Source organism: Lissotriton helveticus, chromosome 3_2 (genome assembly GCF_964261635.1).
Source record: "Lissotriton helveticus chromosome 3_2, aLisHel1.1, whole genome shotgun sequence".
In the NCBI taxonomy this organism is placed as follows: domain Eukaryota; kingdom Metazoa; phylum Chordata; class Amphibia; order Caudata; family Salamandridae; genus Lissotriton; species Lissotriton helveticus.
Genome location: NC_136062.1, coordinates 125100877 through 125120643, shown reverse-complemented (window position 1 = coordinate 125120643; position 19767 = coordinate 125100877). Strand labels below are relative to the sequence as shown.

At 44.8% G+C, this 19767-nt stretch overlaps 1 protein-coding gene across 3 annotated transcripts in view; it reads right to left on the bottom strand.

Moving 5' to 3' along the window:
• Positions 1 to 19767, bottom strand: part of CGNL1 (cingulin like 1) — a 601175-nt gene that overhangs the window by 468894 nt on the left and 112514 nt on the right. The window lies entirely within an intron of this gene.

Here is a 19767-nt window from a genome sequence, read left to right as displayed (position 1 = left end):
TCAGAATGTTAAGACGGGAGCGTTGGTGGAATCACCAGGCAGGCACAAAAAGACAAAAGGTGTCACCTGGTGTTTCATATTTGGTGTCACCTAGTGTTTTTTTATTTTAGAGTGTGGCCCATCCGTTGTGAGGAAACTGCCAAGCAACATTTGGATAAGGCAGAGAATCATGATTTTCTACTTATTAATACTGTGGATGAGTGGCCACGCTGTATGAACCCTGTAAACTAACCTCAGACCTACTAACACAAGACAGATTCTTTAGCTAAGACGACGCTTGGGCATTCTGTATAGAGAGTGAACACAATGTGTGCTAAGGACTCTGCGGTATAAGACTGGAAGGTCCCAAGAATAATGCATGGTTCAATAGACCAGCGCAATGGACGAGAGAGGGTGGGTCTTTTAAGAAGAATTTGGAGGGAATGTGGCATATTTCCCATTGATATGCTCATGTGTTCTAGGAATGTGCACAGCACATGCCTCCTGCCAGTGAAATCTTTGGGATTTGGAGGGCTCCGGGCCAAACGTATTTTGGGGGCCCCTGTTGGGAACCTATGATCCAATTTCAGCTCTTTCATGCCCTCTATGGTCAGGTCACCGACAGTGGCCACGTATACTTGTCCAACTTCTAAAAGTGTTTACATCTAATATTCGGGGATAGTCACCTGTGTTTTCAATATTGTAAATCAGCAGCAGTCAATTAATGTTACTGCAAATAAGTTCTGTGACACCCATTTCTCATATTTGAGGTCCTGTTTTGATCTTAAAAAACCTTTGTTTAAGGATGTAGCATAAAGATAAAATTTCTCTGCAAAATGCCTATAAGAGACTCTCACAAAACCCACTTAAAAAATATATTAAAGGAAAACAGTATTAAAAACAATCTGTTTAAGAATGATTCAAGGTCATTAGGGCAAGGCTCTCTGTAGAATAGAGCTGGCTCCAGAAGGGGACCCTCTTAAAGGCTAGCGCCCTTATACCAAGTCCACTTTCCCCATGCCTAAAAACGTCTGCGTCTCCTGCAGGCAGTGTTTTTCAATTAAAATCACTAACTGTGACTGGTCTTTGCTCTATGAATTAGAAGTTATTCAAACATCCGCGCCCTAAGCACTGTAATGTTTTCCAAATGGGAGTTTACCTCTGTGAAATGACTTCAGAAGTGCAGAAAACAAACGGGCCTCGTGCCACAATTAACAATGCAGCTATGGTTTGTGCTAATTCAGTCAGAAATAAATAAAACTCAACATTAAGCTACTTTAGCAGGATTGTGCTGTTAAGTTTTTGAGCACCTCAAAAACATGCTCTAACCACTTAAAAAGGCACTGCATTCGAAATAGTAAGTCCTTTGTTGTCATAATGTCAAATCCACTGCTTGACTCACACGTGCAGTTACAGCTGGTCACAATTACGGCCAGGTACTTTAAGATTATTCCAGAGGTTCCTCAAAGGTGAACGGGTGTTCAATGTTTTATCATTTTCTATAAATAAGAAAACTATACGTTTTATCATGTGTCTTCCGGGAAAGGATGGTGGCACAGACCACATTTTCTGACTATTTTATCTCCAACGAATGGATAGAAAGCCTTAAAAGGAAAACCAACCAACTTTAGGACAATAGAAAAGTAGAATAGAATAGAAAACCAAACAGTGATAAAGCATATAGATTGGTTTTTCATAATATGTGGGAAAGATTATTCAATTGGCATGTCTGTGTGCCCGGAAGGGTGTGTGGGTAAACTTGAGCATGAGTCAATGGCTGGAAGGTGGACTGTATGGGTAGATGAGTGATCGAGAGAATGATTGAGTGAATGCAGGGATGGATGGATGGTGGAAGCATGGCAGCATGTGGGTGTAATGGCAGCACTGAGTTTGACAAAGGAGACAAGTGGGCAAAGACAGTGTGCGGGGGCTAGGACAGTGTGTTGGGGATTGGCCCGTAAATGGGGACATTAGAAATTGAGGGGACAGATGCAATGTGAACAATGCTGGGCAATAAGCATGTGTAAGGTGTAAAGACTAGGCCAATGTGTACAATTCTGAATCTCTTGGGAGAGTGGACCCTGGCTGCTCTCTCCACCCGCAGAGGAGGTGGGAGGGTGGAGGAGAGTAGCAGGGAGAGAAATGGTGGGTTGATGGGAGTGTTGCATGCAACATATCACATTTAGTCACGTTAAAAATGCTCATCAGTTACTTCCATGGTCACTCAAACAATATTTTCTGAAGTAGAGGTAATTGCATGCAAAGTCAAGGGGGACCTGGGAGAGCTCACTTAGAAAATGAGCGCTTACTCTTGTCTGCATGAGAATCATAGTTACTAAAGGCACAACCTGATGACCGGAGCAGTGAAAGTATAATGACTAAAAACATAAGTAACATTTGCAGAACATATAACTGGGGGTGCCATCATAAAAACCATAAACCTAAATTATAATTTATGTAGTACAGCAGATTACAATGACTTAGGAGTTCTTTTAGAGCTCGCTGGATGGCACATCAGATGGCCAGGCCATGGTCCCCCGGCCACAATAAGATCTCCACCTGCCTGGGGAGGAAGGGGGATGATTACGTGCATCCACTGGTGCGGCACATGCACAGGTATACTTGAAGGCTAGGAGGACCACCATGATTGTTTGCGCCTGCTTGGCATTCCCTCTTGTTTTTTAGCAGTAATTTCCCAAACCAGAGGTTTGTTGATAAAGCAAATGACAACTGTTTCTGAAACAGTAAAGTAAAAGTAAAGTCCACATTTGTAAAGCGCACAATCACCCGTAAGGGTCTCTAGGCGCTGGGGGGCCGTCGGGAAGATTAAGCGAGCTATTGCCCAGAGTCACATGGTGCTGGGCTAACCTGCCGCCGGAGCCGGGGATCGAACCGTGGTCCCCAGATTCCAGCGTCAGTCGCCCTGGCCGCGGCGCCACACCTCTTCCACTAACAGGAAGACAAGTGTGTCCAACGAGCAGGGTGTTTACCTTAATTTTTCCATGCAGGAATCACCATGCCGTGGATCGTAGTCCTGGAAATCAGGAATCAGTGCCAGGAATCTCGCCCTAAATACGGGGGAGCCACTGTGACTGGCAGTCCTGTGGCTGAAGGACCCGTGAGGTCAAGGGCTTGTGCTGGCGAGCCAGCTGATGCTCCACTGAAGGTACCCTGCAGTTCCCCTACCCCTAATGGGGCAGTGGAGCAAATAGAAATGGAGATACGGCAACTGCCGTTTGAGAGATGACGAGCATCTGTCAACCTCTAATTTACATACTTAGCGTCTAGCCAGTAATACTATGTTTCTTTGACTAATACTACATTCGGATAGCCCAACCCACTTCAATTTGAATTTGCGTTGCCAATGTGCATTGCAATCTTATGGAATACAGGTCTTAAAATGTACATGTAAAGTGCTGTTTATTTCCAGAAAACATGAATCCGTCATATTCGCTGCATGCTCTTTTCAGAAAACATGAATCTCGAATTCAATGCACGTAACTGTAAGGTTGCATTCTTTGTTATGCAGAGAGGCCAACCTATTCTGCGTCCAGAGAAGTAACTATAATAAAGGTGTAAAGTACTTTAAAACGTTAAATGCCATGAACCGGCTCATATTATTAATTAAATACATTTTTGTTGGTAATCCACCTTATTCATTAAACCTTTACCAAACACTGCCCAGGGCCAGAGCCCAGTAGAAGCTGCCCTACATCCACCACCTGAAAACCGCAGCAGAGCGGGAAGATGTCTCTGCTCAGGGCGCTTCCGGTACCATGGGTAAAGGCTCTGGACATGGTATGGGAGAACAGGAGACTGCTCATAGCCTCAAGATAATGAAGCTCATCTACTAATTTATATGAAGAGCGTACTGAAGGTAATTTGATTGGGATAATCCCAAAGAACCGAAGTTTGTATTCCAAATACAAAATCCTGTGTACAGAGTTGAATTGCGTCTTTTTCTAGACCACGTGATTGCTTTATTCTTCAAAGTAAGATGAAGGAATGAATGCTTAATACAAACATAAGGGCATTCCCTTTAATACGATATGGCAATGCTGTAGGTTCAACACAAGATTTCCAGTTTTTGAACCTGGTGATTGATGGAAGGAATCAGAACTCTACCATAACTAGGAATGTAGCATTTCCTAAAGATGGAAGCAGGGAGCAAGGAAGAACTCCATGCAAGAGTGTCTATATAGAGCTATTTCATGTTCATAAGATAACGTCCTCGCCACAAAACTTTCAAATACATAAGATTACGAAGAGTGGGTAGCCTGCGGACAGGAGATACAGGTCAGAGTCTTAACTCCAAGTTGTTTTATAATATTCTGTTCCAAAACGCCGAAGCGAGTCATTTAAAAAAATCTCAAAGTGCAATTAAGTTAGAGAATTAAAAATGAAGAAAAAAACACTGAAATGTGCAAGTTATGGTTAGGACCCCAATGATTAACTCTCACAATAGCCATGCAACTTATCATTCACATACCAAACGCAATGCTCATGACCTACTACTGCTCAGCACCAGTAAGCAACTGGTGTGGAGGCGCTGTGGTCTAACAGACTAAGAGCTGCTGCTCTTCCTATCAACCCACATCCATCAAAGACCCCAGGAAAAAAATTCTGGAAAATAATAGTGTAAGATTATCTTGTAGGGTATTGAAGGGCCTGCTCACTGGTCCTCGGTACCTTAAAGGAAGGCCCACCTGTATCTGTCAGCCACTAGAGATACCATCTGCTGGGGGTGAAACAGTCATTCTTCTATTAAAGATGAGCACAGAGCTAAAACCAAAAGGTACTTCCGTGCCAACTCCATCCTTCCTTGGCGAAGCAAGTGTCAAGATTTTGTGGAAACAATACAACTGCACACCTCCAGCCCCAGCCCACCCAGACTGTTAAATACATTTCTTTGCCTTTGCAAAAAACGCTAGTTGCGCGAAGGAGCTCGGTCATCCCAAAATACCCTGCATCTGCCGGAAGCACGCGCTTCGTCCTCATGCCAGGCACGTCCTGAGGTGATTTACAGTCAATTACAATTGCAGTGCATTTCCGAAGGAAGCTTGGCTGCTGCCGGCCGCCTTACCGCAGCACGAGCATCCACGGCGAGGCACTTTAGCGCATGAGTAATGCCAGCTGGAGGGAGGCACGGAAACACTTCCAGCCACACCCGTGACTTCATTCTTCCTTCCTTGCTCCTTCGGAGCTCCACACACTCAGCTAAAATAGGGTATATTACCAGGGCATGGACCGCCACCGACACTCGTGGAGAGACAAACTTGCCCCAATGGGCTGAGGTGTCAAGAACAGTCTATGGCTGGGGAGAAAAACAAGACTATAGCAAGAAACACCTGCTGTCCCATTCATTTATTTCCTTACTGGTGTTTTATTAGGGGTCACGTGACACTTGCATCATCTACAGAGTTTCAAATAGCACAGAAGAGTGGCTAGAAGAAGAGAGGAACACCAACAGCGGTGCATGAGGACTCCGCACCAACAGCGGTGCATGAGGACTCCGCACCATCAGACAAGCGCATAGAGGCCTGCAGTAGTCTAAAAGAGCTTCTGCTTGGCGGGAAATCTGGCCAATGGGTACCACTTGTGAGTTCTAAACTCTGAAAAGATGCCAGCAACATTCGTTGGTGTTTGCCAACCCACAAAAATATTCTTAGGGTTTTCTTGATGTCCTTGAAGAAAGCAGTGAGTGTGGTGGATATGAAATATAGAACAATCATTACACTACTGTCCAGGAGAGTTTGGGACAGGCGTAGCATTTGTCAAGATTACTCTTAATGAGCTGACATTTACACAACACCTAGTGCTGAGAGTGGGTGCCTGGCAAATAGAACTGTGGGTAAAGGAAATATGGGTAGAAGCCTGAGCCAGAACATAGCAGGGAAAGAGGAAAGATATACTCACACATTAAAAACGGTATCTTGTAATGGCAGGTTTATGCTCAGATGCTGTAGTACACTATATCGTACCCATATGACCTCTAGCATATGGACGTGATGAAGACCAGTAAAAAGAGAAACTATGAAAAATCAATCAATCAATCATAGAATTTGTACAGCGCACTACTTACCCGCGAGGGTCTCAAGGTGCGAGGGGGAAAAAAGGTGGGGGGGGTGCTACTGGTCGAACAGCCAGGTCTTGAGTAGCCTCCTGAAGGTCAGCAGTTCTTGGGTCTGTCGTAGGCTGAGTGGGAGGGTGTTCCAGGTCTTGACAGCGAGGTGGGAGAAGGATCTACCGCCAGTGGTTGTTCTTCGGATGCACGGGATGGTGGCGAGGGAGAGGTCGGAGGAGCGGAGCTGGCGGTTAGGGACGTAGAAGAGGAGTCGTCTGTTGAGGTAGGCTGGGCCGGTCTTGTGGAGTGCCTTGTGTGTGGCTGAGGAGTTTGAAGGAGATTCTCCTATCGACGGGGAGCCAGTGCAGGCTTCTCAGGTGGAGGATGATGTGGCTGTGGCGTGGTACGTCGAGGATGAGGCGTGCAGAGGCGTTTTGAATGCGTTGCAGTCGTTTGAGGAGCTAGGTCGGGGCTCCCGCGTAGAGGGCGTTTCCATAGTAGAGTCTGCTGCTGACGAGGGCCTGAGTGACTGTTCTTCTTGGATCTGTTGGGATCCACCTGTAGATGCTGCGGAGCATGCGGAGGGTGTTAAAGCAGGAGGAGGAGACGCGTTGACTTCCTTGTTCTTGGAGAGCGTTGAGTCGAGGATGACTCCCAGGTTGCGTGTGTGGTCGGTGGGTGTCGGGGCTGCCCCAAGTGCCGTTGGCCACCAGGAGTCGTCCCAGGCTGATGGGTTGGAGCCGAGGATGAGGACCAACATTTTTCTTGAGAGGGAAGACAGAGGCTACTCCGCCTCAAGAATAGTGTACATTACTGAAATTAAGTTGTGGATACGTAATGTTTAAACAAAAGCAATTATAGGTCAAAGGAAAGTTTAAGCTTGAAGGTGGATTTACGGTGTCTAGAGAAAATGTTCCTAACAACTTGAAGAATGATGTTGGTGGGGACAGGGATATGCATATGTGCGTGAGCGTTAGTGAGGGGGCAGGTCCTTAGATTTATGAAGAAGCCAATGGCACTTAGAGATGACTGAATGTGTGTAGATGGCCTGTAGCACAGCATGGATAGAGTGTTGGGGATCAGAAAGAACTGCAAGTCAAAGTTTGAATGTGGAGTAGGGGGTGGAAAACCCACTCTTGTTATCAATTTAGATTTATTCAAATAAGCGTTAAAGGACTAGGCGAAATGAAGAGGGTTCAGAGGGGGCAGCCTGTGCGATTACCTCTGAAGTAAGATATGTATCCAAATTGTGCCCCTTGACAAAGCTGGTTGCCTTAAGACTAATACGGTACTTTATTTAAATGGGTGATGCCTACATGTACCCAATGCGATTGGTGGATCGGAGAGCTTCTAAGGCCGAGTCGTGGTGGAGGGTAAGAATCTTTGGCAAAAACTACCGCAGACAGGGGCAGGTATTCGTGGTCACGGTGCCCGTGAAAGTCACATATATTAACATTGTTTATTTTGCAATTTTCAAGATTCTCTATTGGCTTTTTTCCAATTTGAAATTCGGTATAACATCCTGTTTTTAGCTCAAGCCTGGCCAGACAATGCACTGCTCTGCGAGTCATACTGTACTGCGGTATGGACTTGGAGCTCCGCCCACTCTCTGACCATCTTGTCAATTGTCTCCTGTTACTGTCCTATCTAAATGCTGGCTTCTGATTCATTAATAAGCTTGTTAGTCCCTCCTTAGTAACGCCTTGTCTGCATTTGTAACCTCCCATAAGGACTGAACCTTTTACTTGGGTGGTTACACCGTATGTTTATTTAGTCTGTGCGAACTATTTTCTTTCATTATTTTGTCATACTCCACATACAAACTGCTTTCCTGCAACAACCGCGTGCCTTTATTTATTTTGCCAGCGCGGCCAGGTTTCAATAGATCGGCCACGCTCCTTTCTTTTTTTATTAAATGCTTTATTTTTATTTTTTTAAAGCGCCCCTTGTGGCACTTTCACTTTAATATCAGCCAGGCACCTTTCTTTACACAAGCTACGTCTAAAGAAATGGGCGTGGCAGACATTAAAGTAAAAGTGTGGCATGGGGCGCTTTTACCCCAAAAATATTGTTTGTCACCTTGGCAAACAAATACTTTTTTTGTAAAAGCTCTCCATGCCGGGCTTTTACTTTAATGTCGGCCAAGCCCATTTCTTTAGTTGTGGCTCGTCTAATGAAAGGGGCCGACATTTAAGCGAAAGCGGGGCATGGGCGCTTTGACAAACAAGCATTTGCAATGCAATAGGTTTCGCAAATGCGAGACTTATTGTATTGCAAATGTTGGTTTGTGTGGGTATATCTCCAAATGTGACTATACATTTTCGTTACAAAAGACTTTCTAGCCAAGGGCTAAGAGTTTCTGTTCTGCAGATTGGAGTTGGGTAGCAGGTATAAAAAAACAGGCATTGCATGTCAATTTTTGATAATTCTCCGCGATTGAAAACAGAGAGCAGATATGTTTGGTTGTTTTTGGAGAGCATTGGTGCCCAAAGCAGGTGTTGGGCCCTTCTTCACTGATACAGTGGAGCCTGATGCAGACATCAATGGTACTGAAAGCACTGCAGAGCTTCTACTTAAGGAGAAGTTATCCAAGTCTTTAATCATGGTGGTAGAGGTGGTTACTGCAAGTACAAAAAATATCCAGCCTTCTGCAACCTCTTGGAGAGATTATCAAAGCTCTGACTAAAGACACTTGTTCTTCAGTCATGGTATCTTTCTGCGTTGATGTGCTTACTGTGTTTTCATTAGTAGTTTTCAATTGTTGTTTATGGCCAGCTGGAGTGTCTGGGTTCACTGATAGTAGGACACTGGTCACCACTTAATATGTGATACTGGGGAAAAGCAGGAAGTAAGGGGAACAATGAACGATTGACGGCAGGAAAGAGCAGGCACTGCATGGGCGGTGAAAAGCCCATTCCAGAACTAGAGCAAATACTGCACTAGGAAGGGAATTCATACAATACAGAAACATAGCATAGTACAGTGTGTGGTGTGATTACCTGCCCGAGACACGACCGCTTAAAAAAAGAAGGCAAACATTGGCAAAGCCAATAGTTCTCGCCTATACAAGAGCTATTGGCTTTGCAAAAGTGATTTAGCCATGTTATACACCAGTTTGGATATTGTTCTGCATGGCTACAAGTTAGTGGCATAAGGAAGAGTGGTGTGAAGAATAGAGTGGAGTGGAGTGGCATAGAGTGAAGTGGCGTGGCAGGGAGTAGAATGTGGCAGAGTGGCAGAGAACAGAGTTGAGTGGTGTAGAGCAGAGTGGAGTGGCACGGTGATCTAATGTCTTAGAGTGCAGTAGCAGAGTGGATTAGGTTGTCGTGGAGTAGAGTGGCATGGAGTGGGGTAGAAGTTGTTATGTAGAGCATTAAAGAGTGGAGTAGAGTGTTGTAGAGTGGAGTGGCATAGAGTGGAGTAAAGTGCCAGTGTGGAGTGACGTGGAGTTTAGTATCATAGTGTAAAGGGTTACAGAGTGTAGTGGAGTAGAGTGGAGGAGTGTGGAGGGGCATCGAGTATCAGAGTTGAGTAGAGCTTAATGAAGTAGGGTATCATGGAGTGTAGTTTTGTAGAGTGTAGTGTCAGAGTGGCCTAGACTGAAGTGGCATAAAGTACAGTGGTGCAGAGTAGACTGGCGCAGAGTGCAATGATGTAGAGGGCATTGGTTTTGAGTAAAGTGGTACAGAGTACATTGGCATATAATGTAGTGATGTAGAGTAGGGTAGAGTAGAGTGGCATGGAGTGGCATAGCGTAGAGTGCAGTGGCATAGTGCGGAGAGGCAGAGTGCGGAGAGGCATAGCATGGAATAGTGTACTGATTTGTTTTGATCATATTAAAATATTCGCTTCCACCACACTTCAGAATTACAAAAATATGTGCTTCATTTGTGCTCTCCTGATTCAGATATATGCTGAAATATCTGCATAATTCATTTGCAGACATTTACATTTTCTTGTGTGCTACATAAAATAAAATTGTGCAGACTTCTCCAGCACACCACCAGTATCCAGCATGATTGTCACGTAAATCGCTCACTATAAAGTCAGAGAGAGAAGATTAAACTCTAGGCTACCTTGGAAGACAGAACTTGATATTTGACCTCTATCTCTAAATGCACAGCAAATGTAACAAGATCAGAACAAGATTTAAAGGCCTCTTTACAGAAAGGAGCACTGGTGGAAGAATGCAAGAGGCCATTGTAAACAAGCTATGCTCCACAGAAAGGACAAACTCAAGCTGGACAGTCTAAAACAAATAAAGCCAGCAAATAGAAAGCAAGCAAATGTGAGTTACGAACCACAAAGCCAATGATCAGCAATAGGTGGAAAGGTTCTCAGTGTCCCCAAGATGTCTTTAGCAACTCAGACAGCTGCGCTACCTGGTAGGTTCGACCTAACAGAGACCCGCAACTATACAAGTCAGAGAATTAGAGGTGGCCTTCCAGTACGAAGACAGGCTGGACGCACGTAAGGAAGTGGACACAAAAAATTCAACACAAGGTAAGACATAGACTACACTGGATTACTCAGTTCCAGCTTTCATCAATTTGTACCCACCTTCACTACCGACATGTCTACTACAATAAAGAAAATGAAAGTATCAGTATTCCCCAGGTATTCTGTACTGCAAAAGTCTACAAAGATATACTGTTTCTATTAGCAATAACCTATATCAATATCCACATTTAACCATTCACTAACTGCAGGGTTGGTTCCCCAAGGTCAAGGGACCTAATCTTTTCAAATTAGAAGCACATTTGCAATATTCCCTATTTGTTGAAAGTGCCAGAACGGATAGTTTAAAGTCGGCAGTACTTCTATTTTGGGACAATTATTACACTGGATGACTACCGTGCTGGTTATCGTCCTGGCCACAGTCCTTTAGAGTAATTACGGATGATCTCCATAAAATGACAGACCTGGGCAGAATCATGGCATTTATTTTTCTAGGCCTGCCATTATTCTTCAACACTGTTAATCACAAGGACATGCATGGTAGACTGGCTATCTGTGGTTTACAGGACAGGGCCCTGGCGCGCCCAGACACTGTAGAGCAGTAGAACACAATCAGCGAGCCAGGGGACAGCTACATCCTACTGAGCCCCTTCATCTGCAGGGCTTCAGAAGGACCAGCACCGCTGGCCTTAATGACCTGTTTAGGGCATCTAATGAAATATGCATGCTATTATGTAAGGCGTCTGATGAAACTGCTTAAAACATTAAATATTCATGCTATTATGTAAGGCGTCTGATTAAACTGCTTAAAACATTAAATATTTATGCTATTATGTAAGGCGTCTGAAGAAACTGTTTAAAGCATGCATCATTAATGTTACAACTACGCAGAGAATTCTCCATTTATTGAAATCCTTTTATTCACCTCTGACAATAGGCTCTCCTTTGGCATCTACCTGCTTGAAATTCAACTTTAGATGCGTCTTAGTCGGCTAAAACAAAACCCTAGTAAAATGTAGACCCTGTTGTTGAAAGCACTGTTGACTTTGTGGCCTATTTGACTCTGGGCCTCTCAGGTCGGTCCAAGCCAAACATCTCGCTCAAAGGATAAATATATCGACACATTTATGGACCATGATCTAACAGTGAAATAGTAAACAACCCCCATCCTACCTGCTAACATCTAACTCGTTGTTGGCCTATGCTGTACGTACCCCCTTCTTTTTTGTCGGTTCTCTGTTCTCCTACTCCATCCCCTAGGTCCTCCAGAACTCTCAAACCTCTCCCTCTATTATCTGCTCTTCAACGCTACCTTTTAACTCTTCCTCACTGCTGCAGTCTGTCTATTCTCCTCTACTCCTCTGTCCTTCTGCCTTTTGGACAACTGAAGGTTTTTTGGTGGCATATATAGGCAATAGTGCTTCTCCAGCTTCACTGTAAAGATGGTTCCTGCTCTCCAATGTTGTTTTAGTTGTAAAATGCAATGACTTTATTACGGGTTGAATTGTGCTATATAAAAATGTGGAATACAAATAATTAAATGAGTCAGCATATCAGTGCATACTTTTTACCGTGTGCATCTCCAAAAGAATATCCTTGCATACTGAAGGTTTTTACAAAAAGGCCTTTCCATTTTAGCTGTAGTGATGTTTCGCCCAGATTTAGCCAAAAAAGCATATTTGTGCAATTACAAGAACTTGTAATGCGCCCTCAGTATGGAATTCAAGGCTGTGTATTACCGCATTGGAGTTCAACAACTCTAGTGAGGAGAGCCTTAGATTTGGCACAAGGGAGCTGCATTATAATATGTGACGAGTTCGGCCTGTGCTGAATGAAGGGGAAGGGGAATATGTCTACCTAAAAAGTTAACCTAAAAAAGTTAACCTAAAAAAGGAAATTTTTTGTCATTATGAGTTGGATAGGGTTGTGCGTAGCTACATATGTTTATCCTCTGCAACTTTGTGGCTTAAAAAACTGTGGTCTTCTGAAACCTAAAGATAAAAAAAACCTGAGGAAAAGTGGACCCACACAGAAGCACTGCTAACAAGCAATGGTAAATCCAATAGGTTTAGCCTATGTGAAATCTATTGGCTTAGTCAATGCTTTGTTTTTTTACATATTGCATATTTACATTGACAGCGTCATAGTGCTTTTAAAAAAAATAAAAAATAACACACGTGTATATATATATATATATATATATATATATATATATATATATATATTTTTTTTTTTTTTTTTTTACTTTAAGCCATGTTTCACAGCAGCCCACGCTGCTGTGCAATATGTAAACAAGCATTTACAATGCAATGGTCTCGGCATTATTAAAGGTAGAGCTATTGGCATTGCTCATGATTTTTTTTTTTTTTAAATCATAAATAAATAGCATTGTCATTTACATTGCCAATAGCTTAATTGTTAAATAAATGGCATTGTCAATTACAATGCCAAAAGCTTAATCGCTCGCATATGCATGACCTACTGCATTTACATCCACACAGAGCCACACACACATACAGAGCCACCCATACAGTCAATCAAATAGAGCCACCCACACACATACAGAGCCACCTACACAGAGCCACCCTCACACAGACGGAGCCACCCATACATAGAGCCACACACACAGACACACAGAGCCACACACACAGAGCCACACACACAGAGCCACACACACAGACACACAGAGCCACACACACACACAGAGCCACACACACAAACACAGAGCCACACCCACACAGAGCCACACACACACAGACACACATAGCCACACACACAGAGCCACACACACAGAGCCACACACACAGAGCCACACACACAGAGCCACACACACAGAGCCACACACACAGACACAGAGCCACACACACACACACACAGAGCCACACACACACAGAGCCACACACACACAGAGCCACACACACACAGAGCCACACACACACAGAGCCACACACACACAGAGCCACACACACACAGAGCCACACACACTGACAGAGCCACACAGACAGAGTCAAACAGAGCCCAACACACAGAGCCCCACACACACACACACATACCGAGCCCCCCCACACACATAGAGCCCCCCCACACACAGAGCCTCACACACACACAGAGCCACACCCATAGAGCCACACAGACAGAGCCACACACACACACAGACAGAGCCGCACACACACAGAGCCACACACACACAGAGCCACACAGAGCCCAACACACAGAGCCCCACACACACACAGAGCCCCACACACAGAGAGAGAGCCCCACACACAGACACAGAGAGCCACACACACAGACACAGAGAGCCACACACACAGACACAGAGAGCCACACACACAGACACAGAGAGCCACACACACACACACACACACAGAGCCACACAGGCCAGAAAAAACGCTCCCAACGAGGGAATAGGGGGCAGGAAAGCAAGCACAACCAACGAGGGGGCAGGAGAGCAAGCACAACCAACGAGGGGGCAGGAGAGCAAGCACAACCAACGAGGCATTGTAGGGTGATGTTACATCCTACCTTTGGAAACTGATGTGCTTGTGCCACCTAAGGTAGGCCTCCCTTGATGGCGTGTTGGTCCACCCACCTAGACCCAAATGGCTTGACCAGAGACCTATGCATCTTCAAAACACCATGCTTTGGAACTCTCCTGCTGCCTGTTTGCCCGGTGGTCTTTACACTGGTGCCCTTTCATTCTTTGGCCTCCTGCTAGAGATCTGAAGCATCCCTGATCGGCCTCTTCACCTGGAGACTGACCTCAGGATCCACTGCAATAGGCTGAAGAGCTTAGTCTCCAAAGAAGCTGTGGTCTATACTCAACTGCTATGCAATATATATTCAAAAAACATTAACAAACGCAATAGAATTAGTGTAGGCGAAACCTATTGGTTTTGACAATGCTTGTTTATTTTTATTGTGTGTCCCCAAGTTTTCGTTAAAGTGGTCTGTAACATTCAATCTAGTTCCTTGCCTTGTTTTCGCCTAGCACAGCGTCGTTACTGTTTATTTCCGGCGCGTTACATCTTTAACCCAAGTGATACCGTTGCATTTTTGTGGGTTTTTATCGTTATGTTTACACAGGTTTTAATTTACAGGCACCACCATTCACTCGGAACCAGCCATGGGTTTACTAGAGTGCAGTACTAGAGCCCGTTCGTTATAAGAGCCAGGCTTCGGTGCTGGTTGAACCGGGGTGCCGTATCGCAGTCCGTCGCTAGAGGTCCCTGTAGAGCCAGGCTCCAGCACTGGCTGAACCGGGGTGCAGTGTCGCAGTCCGTCGGTAGAGGTCCCTGTAGAGCCAGGCTCCTACGCGATGTGAAAAGGGTGCAGAATTGCAGTCTGTTACTAGAGGTCCCTGTGTAGAACCATAATACAGCGCTGGCTGAGCCGGGGTGCAGTGTCCCAGTCTGTGACTAGAGGTCGGTAGAGTTAGGTTCCTGCAGAATCGCAGTCTGTTACTAGAAGTCCCTCTAGAGCCATTCTCTAGCGCTGGCTGAACCGGGGTGCAGTGTCGCAGTCCGTGACTAGAGGTCCCTGTAGAGCCGTGCTCTAGCGCTGCGTTAACAAATGTGCAGTATAGCAGTCAGTTCCATTAAGCAAAATATCGCCGACTATTGCAGTGCTTTGTAGTAGTAGTTTCCCGCATAATCATTTTTTAAATACGTAACATTGGGCGTAGGTTAAGTGCACTTTAGTTTGCTACTTTTAAAGCATGCAATGTTATGTTGTCGTTACCTGATGCACCCGTAGCCTAGTTGTATGCTTAGTGCTTGCACATTTGTAACGCTTTAAAACGACTCTAGCATACAGCCCGTTATATCGTGGCTTAATTGCTGGCTTTAAATCGTGTGAAAGGGACGCCCTGTGTTTTCGAAAAAGCACTCGTAACAACGCTTAATCAAACCTAAGCCTCGATAGATAATAAGAGACACAATAGCCACTTGTGTGCTCAGCTGCTGATCATTCCCAGCGTTCGCGTATACATTAGTGTCTGGTAATGGTGATGGAAAATTTTTTCTTACTGGGGATACTGGCCAGGAACATTGGCTCATTAAAATATTAGGTAGGAGCTCTAAACATCCCTGGATTACCAAACGAAGGAGTGCAGCAATATATATTGCCAACACAAAGTTCGTGTCCTCGAGAGGCAGCAAGCCCCGTCCTTTTCAGACTGGGGGGCGTGTTTTTTAGGTTTGAGTGACTGAAGACGTCACAGATAGAAAGAACCTAAAAAACACGCCCCCGAATCCGAAAAAGACGGGGCTTAAACGGAGTGACGCCCCTCTCCCCCAATGGCTGGCCAGCATTTACGAGGCCAGCCAATGGAGAAGAGGGGCGGATTCAAGCCCCCTAACTAAAAATCATTAAATCTTCAGACCGAACTGCGCAAGCGCAGCCTACAATCCTCAACCTAAAAAAACAGCGTAAGGGGGTTGCGGGCGGTTAAACGACCCAAGGGAGGAGACTGGGAAAGACATTGGATAGCAGGAGGAGGGCTGGGGTGGAGGGGGGTTTGGTTGGAAGCTCGGGAATCGGGACGAGGGTAATACCATGGGGAGGTTGACAAACATGTAAAAAAACAGCACAGAGGCTTGGGGGACTAAAGCAACACACAAAATACATCAGAGAGTGGGAGGATGGCTGGGGGCATTTGAGTGAAACCACGGGAAGCTGGGGTGAGAAGGAGAATGACACCACAGGATGTGGGGGTGAAGGAGATGCAGTCCTGATACACTATTTAAGAGTGCATGCTGACAAGTAAAAAAGGAGTACCTGGTGGAGCCTTGCTGCCAGTGGAAGGACACTGGCCACATGAAACTCTACTTGGCCCATGTTTCAAGGCAGGGATGAAGACCCAAAGCCCGGGGAGGAAGCCACAGGCAAGGAGAAGGCATTGTCCAATTGGAAGTAAGGAAACAGGAGTGCCATGGGAGCCAACCACTAGAAGTATATGTAAGTAATGGCCAGTCTCTATGCCCATTTTAAGATTTTTTAGGTCTCGCCTACGTAGCGCGCTTGCACTGATAGGAGGGGCCCTTTTAGAATCGATCAGCTTTTTGGCCAAAAAAGTGCACGTTTTGCATTGCTTTCTATTGCAAAGCGTGCACGTATGGCTTTTCCCTTGCGGGAGCAAGCTTTGGCGCCATCTATTTGTAATTATCTTGAAAACAGATGGTGCCCCTGCTGCTCCCACAAGGGAAACTCTGGGCTCCATTGCAGCGCCACTGCCGCAGCTCCACCAGGTCTGCTCACCGGTTCAGAGGATGGGAATCCTGTATTTCTGGTGCACGTTTCCTGCGTCCCACATTGCTTGCTAATTCAGTGCTGTTTTTTTTGTTGCAATAAACACACAGGTCACCTCGATTGCCTTGGCCAAACAAAGCAACGCACTTACATACGGGGAGAGCCGATGCAGAGACTCCTCCAACACCCGGTTGCTTTTGTTTCTTCCCACAGACCGCAGCTCACTTTAATCCTTTTTATTTCAAAAACACATTAGCGATTAGCGTCTTTTATTATCTTTTGTTGCTTTTTTTTTTTAGTTCCTCTGCTTCACATTCTGCGAGTCTGTGCAAATCACTTAGGCATGGAGAGAGCCAGTACCACGCCTTGCACGAGGGGAGAGCTGATGCAGAGACTCGAACCCGGTTCCCAGGTTCCAAAGTCAACAGCTTGGGATGTTATGGCATTGGCTTAACATTCTGTGATTTAGGGTAAATCCTTTAGGCACAGGGAGAGCGGTTGCAGAGACTCGCACGAGGATAGTATTTTGAAAACACACACGGCAATCTCATCTTTTTTTATTTACAGTGAATACACCAGTTACCTAGATTGCCTTGGCCAAACAAATCAGTTGCACATAGGGAGAGCCAATGCAGAGACCCCTCCCAAGCCCTATTGCTTCAGTTTCTTCCCACAGAACGCGGCTCAACGTAATCACTTTGGTTTTGAACGCTTTGGCATCCTTTATAATCTTAGCTATGTTTTTTTTTTTAAGAGATCCTCAGCATTAGCTTCCCATTCTGTGAGTTTGGGCAAATCACTTATCCACGTGGAGAGCCGGTGCCAAGACTCAAAGTCTGTTCCAAAGTCAGCAGCTCGTGATGTTATGGCATCAGCTTCACATTCAGTGATTCTTGGCAAATCACTTAGGCAAGGGGAGAGCCGATACCAAGACTTGCACAGGAAAAGCCAATGCTGAGACTCCAACCCAGTACCCCAGTTGTTAAAAGGAATATATACATATGATGTATGCACTGTATCCAAATCTCTTTGTCAGGAGAGCTATTGGCCGCTGCAAGGGTGGGGCGTTTCATGTGAGCTCAAAATGGGAATGGCTGGTCGACCGTCCTGCATCGCCCTGCAAGGTTTCCCCAACCCCCCCCCGCCCCCTTCCCTTCCCTGCTTGTGTAAACTGGAAGCACTTTGCTTTTAGGAGTGAATGTCTCGGACAATGCTCTCAAAGTTGGCATTAAATAATGTTTGCATTCGTGCGACAGTAATCAAGATTAAGTAGCTTTGTATTTTCTAGTACTTTACTTATGTTAGCTGGCATCCGTATGCAGCCCCATTTACTTCTGTTTACTAAGGCAAGCTTGTATTCCTAAATCAAACTGCATAACATAGTGTGTAGGAATTCTGTAGCTCTCCATGCCCTGGTGGCGCAGCATCCAGGATAATTTTCTGCATGGCTAAACACTTATATAAGGTCCCAAAGGCGCGGCCTATTGGCTATGCCAATGCTTGTTTTCTTTACAAGAGTTTTCATAAGCACAGCATAAACCCTGGGCGAGACAAACTTAGCCTCTGCTCTAAAATGATATATGAACCAAATCACTCAGCTGAATACTAAACTGTAAACTCTAGCTAGATGCATGCACAAATGCCATGTCAAAAGGGGCCCCTATTACCTAACTCTTCTAAAAATGTATCTAAAATTTCAAAACTAAAGCTGATCTTCAGTAGACCCACTAAAAGCTTATGTGTTAGAAGCTGTGGTTTTTGGGAATGAGCAAAGTACTTGAGCGCTGCGCTGTTAAATTACTGTAAGGTTCACTGTCCTTTGCTTTTTACCAAAAATGTAAAATGTATATGACCCAGCTTCCCAGGGCCATTGAGTTGACTCAGTGCTTTACGATTAAAAGTAGTTATCAATGCAGCAGCTTAACTGAACCAACTCGAAAACCATTTACACACATTAACCGTGTCCTTACATAACTCAATCAGCTCATCTCCAAGCATGCTATACACTCAAATCAGCCACTGCCATCTTTAAGGCACTCACACTGAACACACTTTACTATCTAAAGAAGTAATATGCCTTATCAGGAAGACTTGCCATGAGCTCACACCTGGAGACCAAACATAGCAACAAAACTTCAACCTAATTCCAATCTTTTGCAGGCCCGCACTGAAGATATAGAAAACTATGCCTATCAAAAAGCAGCATAATTGCTCCTTATTGCTTAGAGCTCACCTAAAACTGCTATTGGCCCACCCCATGACACCCTAAAACTTCTCTCTATCGTGTCCTCATGAATACTTGTTCCTTCCATTGACTCCGATGATGATTATACATGAGGAATCTCACACTGATATGAGTCAGATCAATTACACTACTAACTTTCTATGATTATGAAAACTGGGACTGCTCCCATTCACCAAAGAGAAATTCCAATACTAGCCTTTAGCACATTCTACACAGACTGACGACATCTTCCCTGCTTACTCTGCACAAATTGTAGATGTTATAAGGGTGCTCCAATTTGTATGTGCATCAATTATCTCCTCAAGTGAAGTTTTAAAATATGACCTTGTGTAACCTAAACGATGTTTAAATGTCATATTTTGGCTTCCCATGTAATCTAATCTGATATCGAACATCCTATTGGGATAACTCCCATGCAATAAGAAGCTAAGTAAATAAACAAATTGTTAGACCCGGGATGCCTGGTTGGCTGAGGTAGGTATCTTAGGCCACATAGGGTTCCATGTAAGGGTAAGGAATGTCACCTTCTGAGATAGCCCCCGCTTACCCCCTCGGTAGCTTGGCACAAGCAGCCATGCTTATCTTCAAGGCAAATGTGTAAAGTATTCGCAACCACGCTCACAGCAACTCAATGATGACTCCACAAATAGACTCCACACGAGTTTTATAAAAACAAGTATGCATTTTTAAAATAAAAAGATATACAATAAGACCACACAATATAAATCTAACATATGAATATGTGTACTATCATCTCCTGGCCGGTTGTTAGGCC